This window comes from Arachis ipaensis, chromosome B5, assembly GCF_059453495.1.
Source record: "Arachis ipaensis isolate K30076 ecotype BB chromosome B5, ASM5945349v1, whole genome shotgun sequence".
NCBI classification, from domain to species: Eukaryota; Viridiplantae; Streptophyta; class Magnoliopsida; order Fabales; family Fabaceae; genus Arachis; species Arachis ipaensis.
Genome location: NC_142440.1, coordinates 48247879 through 48253731, shown reverse-complemented (window position 1 = coordinate 48253731; position 5853 = coordinate 48247879). Strand labels below are relative to the sequence as shown.

At 42.4% G+C, this 5853-nt stretch overlaps 1 non-coding gene across 1 annotated transcript; it reads left to right on the top strand.

Moving 5' to 3' along the window:
* The first annotated feature begins 5210 nt into the window (after positions 1–5210).
* LOC148564098 (small nucleolar RNA R71) lies at positions 5211–5317 on the top strand. Its single transcript, XR_015884889.1, has one exon. It is a non-coding gene; the product is annotated as a small nucleolar RNA R71 (small nucleolar RNA).
* The last annotated feature ends 536 nt before the right edge of the window (positions 5318–5853 follow it).

The window sequence follows — 5853 nt, the reverse complement described above, 5'->3', positions numbered from 1 at the left end:
CTCTCCCCCATACATACACACCACAGGCATATAGTTCATTTATTTTCCTTCTTGAGACCTTGGTATCTAGCACCTCTTTGGGTTACTAAATGCTCTGTGGTGAGGGTTACTCTTGATAATGGACTTTCAGCTGATAATCCCGGGTTAGTTAACCCAAGTTATCAAGTGATAAAGCACCCCTAAGAGCTTATTCATCCAAGTAGATCTCTCACACAGGAACACCACAGACACATATCTTAAGATCAAAACTATTGGTGCCTAGCCTTATTGCTTACTCTTTTTCATTTGTTTTTCCACTTTCATTATTCTTTTCTCTTTCTCTTATTAGGATCTTGTCATATACTTAGTCTCATGAGTATATTCAAAGCAAAGTATTCAGGCCAGACAGTTGTCATCCCACCTTATGGTTGAACCAACTTAGCTAACTTATGATCATACCACAAACTCATGAATGTACTCCATAGTATGAACTCTACTCTGGTCTTTTGAAACATAAACATTCTCTCTTCATTTGATTCAAAGGGACAAGCATACAAGTAAGTTAAAGAGGATGCAGTGACATAAAGACTAGCACACATACACCTATTCAGAAAGAAAACTTAAAAGACAGAATTTAAAAAGATTTAAACTAACATGGAAGCAAGTTCTATTTCATACAAGATCTTCCTTATTTAAAACACAGAGAAAGGTGGAATAAAGAAGGAACTCCACCACCTTTTAATGTTGTGGATGTCCATGCTCTTTTCCTTGCTTGTCCTCTTTGTTTCCTCTTGCATTTCCTCGCATCCGTGCCAATCTTGCTTGCTTCCAATCCTCAAGTGCCTTCCTCACTGACTCATGACTCTCTTCCACCCTTTGTCTTTCCTCTCGTGCTAATTCATCCTTCATTTCTTCATACCTGGCTATTCCTGGATGCAGTATTGGCAGCTATCGCACTAAGTAGCCGAGCCTGGCTTGAGTGTTTATGTGATGTCCTGTCTCGCTCATGTAAACTCCTTCTGCGAATGCCCTTTGCTCGTCCAATAGTTCTGCCTGTTCTATTTGTCTTCGATGCATCTCATGCATGTGTGCCCCTTGATGTGCTTGGATGTTGATTAGCCTCTGGATGGATTCTTGTTGCTCGTTTTTCCTTTGTTCCATCCTGTTGAATGTTTCTCCCCATTGTTGTCCTTAACTTAGTTGCTGTTCCATCATTTACCTTTGCCACTCACCTTGCTGAGTCATCCATCTTGAGAGTGCTTCCTCTTGCTGCCCCATCATCTGTAGTTGAAGCTCTTTCTGTGCTCCTTGCCTTTCCAAATATTGTCTAGACAAGCCATCAATGGCTTCCTGCAATTGGTGCATGTCCAAGGTCTGTTGTGCTTGACCCTCTAAGACTTGTCCTTCCACTACTTGAGGGGCTGTCCTCTTCCTTTGCTTCCGCTGAGGCAAAGGGGATGCTGTAGCATTCATCCTTCGTACAGTTATTGGGATGCCTTCCTTTATCCATATGGGGTTCTCATCTTTAAAAACCACCCCAACTTTCTTGGATATTCGGCAAATAGTGTTGGGGTAACCTAACGTTCCTCTTGAGTCACTTTTCTCTGCCTTCTTTCTAATACCTTCAGCTATGAGTTCATGAACCTTGATTTCTCCTCCCTTCAGTATACAATGCACCATCGTGGCTCTCTTGACATTCACCTCCGAGTTATTTGCAGCTGGTAGAAGAGACCTTCTCACTAGCTCAAACCACCCCTTGGCTTCAGGAGTGAGATCTGTTCTCTTGATGAACTTTGGTTTCTTTCCGGCACCCCTTTCCCAGTTAGCTCTGGGTACACAAATGTCTCGCAAAATGTGGTCATAATTGGGGTTGTCCAATCTTGAGTGATAACTTTCTTCTTCAAACTGCATAGACCGTAGCTTCAGTGCCCTCATGACACTCATGGGACCAAAATCCACCATCTTTCCTCTCACAAAGCTTGTATATGACTCATCTTTCTTATCATATCGGACCGCATTTGCATAAAATTATCTTATGAGATTTGCATTCACCTTAGTGACCGGGTCAGTGAGGAGTCCCATCTTCTCCTTTCTACCTTCTCTGTGATTTCAGGGCACTCAGTCTTTTTAACTTGAAATCCCGGCTCATAAATGATTTCCTTATCAACCATCCACCCGTATTGCAATGCATGATGCAAGCTTCTAAATCTCTTTTCATCATATGGGTGTTCTTCCATGGGTTCCTTTCCCTTCCTTCTTTTAGAACCCGAAGATGCCATGAATGATAGTTAATATGTGAAGGTGGTAAAGTTGTGGAGATTTTTGGTTGTTCAGGGTTTTATTGCACTGAAGAGAGTGAGGTGGGAAAAAGGTTTTTAATGGGGTAGGGAATGTCTTGTACCGAAATGGAGAGTGGTGAAGAGTGGGTAATGACAATGAAGGTGGGTACGGAACAAGGGTCATTTATATAGAGAAGTTGTGAGAGAATGGAGGGTGTGGATTGATGGAGTGGTTACTTGATGGACGGTTGGGGTGATGCATGGATAAAAGACAAGGATCATCACTTTATGAATGAGATTGCTCGGTCTTTTAAGGGTCCCAATTTTCCAATGTTGCATGGCAACATTTTCCAATGTATTCCCTTTTTAGAACAAGTGTGTAGCCCTTCCTTTTGTGGTGTCTAATCCTTCTTTGTTTAGTTGTCCAATCCATCCCTTTTAATGCTTCTTTTCTTTTCCTATAAAGATAACATAAGGAAAGTGAGACATAATATCAAAAAGACAATTTAGCCTTTACGGCTATAATTAACTAACTAAGTGTGTGTCCCTTTATGCATTTTGGTGGCACCATGGGGTGACACCAAACTTAGTTTGAAGCATTGTGATGAAAAGTTTTGTTCAAAGCTCCCAAGACTAGCATGCATCTTGGTTTGCTTTGAACACCAAACTTGTTCCTCACTATATACTGCACAATAAGGACTTCACCAAGTTTGGGTTGGAATTTATGAATATTGCTTTTTTTTTTTTACTATTTTCTAAAAACATATAAAACATGGGTTGCCTCCCATGAAGCGCTTCTTTAGCGTCACTAGCTTGACGTTTTTCCTTCATCAGGGTGGTTAGTAGTGCTTAAATTCCTACCCTCTTGCTGTGGACTTATATCCATTGGTTGGATCAATGATCTCCACATGTTCTAGGGAAAGAACTCTGTTGATAGTGAAGACCTTAGGTAGCTGAGATGGTACAGTGGGGAGATTAGGGGGAATATCTGGGAAGTAAGCTGAGACAACTCTATCCCCTGGAGAGAAATCTTCCGTAGGGATCTTCTTGTTCCTCCACCTCCTTGGTACCTTCTTCTTTGTTTCTTTTGAGGTTGCCTTGCCCTCGGTGACCTCTTTTTCTAAAGAAGTTGTGATGCTGTCTTTACCTGCCTCTAGAGGTTTAGGTTCCTCCAATTTTTCCTTGAGCTGTGGCAATTACTGTTTTCCTTGTTTATCAATTAAGGGGATCTCAGAATGAACTGGCTGTGCTTCAGTGCTTGTCTCCTCTTTCAGTGTCTCATTATCAGTTGTGCTTAGTTCCTTCTCCTCTTGATCTATTTCTTGTGAGAGTTTGAAAACATTGAAGCTGAGTCGTTCATCATGGATTCTCAATATTAGCTCCCCTTTCTCTACATCGATAAGTGCTCTGGCTGTAGCTAGGAATGGTCTTCCCAATATGATTGGGTGAGTGTGACTCTCTTCCATGTCCAGGATGACAAAGTCTATTGGGAGAAAGTATTTCCAAACCTTTAGCAACACATTTTCCACCACTCCTACTGCTTGCTTTTGAGTTTTGTCAGCCAGTCTGATGATTACATCTGTGGGCATTATCTCATTGATCTGCAGCCTCTTCACCAGGGATAAGGGCAGTAAGTTGATGCTGGCCCCCAAATCACATAGTGCTCTATCGAACATAGTTTCACCTATGGCACAAGGGATGTGAAAACTCCCTGGGTCTCTTCTTTTTGTAGGCAACTCAGGTTGAATAAGGGCACTACATTCCTTGTTCATCACTATAGTCTGGCCTCCTTTGAGTGAGCTTTTCCTGGGAAGAAGTTCCTTCTTATACTTGACGAATGCAAGCATTTGTTGAATTACCTTGATGAATGGTATGTTTACATGCAGAAATGCAAACAAGTCTAGGAACCTTGAGTATATTCTCTTTCCCACAGCACCATTGAGCAGTTGAGGGAAGGGTGCATAGAGCTTCAGCAGCTCTTGTTGTGAGATTTCTGGTTCTTGGTGATCTCTATCCTCCTCTTTTGTTGAGTTGTTTTCAGGTTGTTCGAAAAGTTTGCCTTGCTTGTCTTCAGTCTCTTGATCACTTGTAGTGACCATTTTGCAATCTTCCCATCTTAGTTTCTTTGCTTCTCCTTTAGGGTTTTTCTCCGTGTCACTTGGGAAGCTATCGGTAGGTTTGGGAATCTTCTCAGCTAAACATCCCACCTGGAATTCCAGCTTCCTAATGGTCTCTCCCTGGTTCTTAATATTGGCTCGCACCTCCTCTTTGAACACCTTATTTTCTTGAATCTCTTGGCATATTCCTTCAAGTAAGGTTTCAATCTTAGAGAGCTTGTCATCAATTGATGGTTGATTCAGAGCAGATGTGCTGTTTTGGTTTTGATAGGCGTGTGGAGAAGTGTTGTTGTGGGGGTGTTGAGATGTCCTCTGTGTGAATTGTTGGTGAGCTGCATTGTTGTTGGAGTTGTAACGTCTCTGGTCTTGGTTTTGATCTTGCTGACTTCCCCACCCAAAGTTTGGGTGGTTTCTTCATCCAGGGTTGTAGGTCTTGGAGTATGGATAATAGTTTTGCCTTGGTGAATTCCCAATGTAGTTGGCTTGCTCCTGACTACTCTCTGCTTCTTCATTCACTCCTTCTTGGGTTGTTGATGAAGTGGAGATTACTGCTACTTGGTTCCATTCCATCTTCTTGGTGAGGTCAGCCAGCTGCTGGGTAATGAGCTTGTTTTGGGCCAACAGAGCATCTACATTGTTTAGCTCCATTACTCCTCTTGTGTTCCCTCTTTCGGAAGCATAGAAGTAGTCGTTCTCTGCTACTGTTTCAATAACATCTATGGCTTCCTCAATAGTCTTCTTCTTGTTCAAAGATCCTCCGAATGAATGGTCTACGGCCTTCTTTGACTCATAAGAGAGCCCTTCATAGAAAATGTGCAGCTGCACCCATTCGTTGAACATATCTGGTGGGCACCTCCTTGTTAGGTCTTTAAACCTCTCCCATGCTTCATATAGAGTCTCACCATCTTGTTGCCTGAAAGTTTGGACCTCAGCTCTCAGCCTATTGATTCGTTGAGGAGGGTAAAATCTTGCTAAGAATTTGTTCACCACGTCTTCCCAAGTTGTCAAGCTTTCCCTTGAGAAAGATTCCAGCCACTTGGCTGCCTTGTCCCTGAGTGAGAATGGAAAAAAGAGCAGTCTATAGGTGTTAGGATGAACACCATTAGACTTCACTGTGTCACATATTCTCAGGAAGGTGGTTAAATGTTGATTGGGGTCTTCTTGAACACCTCCTCCAAACGAACAGTTGTTCTGAACAAGGGTGATGAGCTGTGGTTTAAGTTAAAAGTTGTTGGCATGGATTGTTGGCTTTTGGATGCTACTTCCACAATTGCCTGGGTTTGGATTGATGTAAGAGCCCAAAACTCTTCTATCCTCCCCAGCATGATTTGCTCTACCTCCTCCCCCATGGTTGTGATCCTCTTCTTCATGATGGTTTTCCATGTTGTCTTCCATGTTTGGTTCAAAGAATTCCTCCTCTTCCTCAACACCAACCACTTTCTTTCCTCTTGCCTCCCTCCTTAATCTAAGGAAGGTCC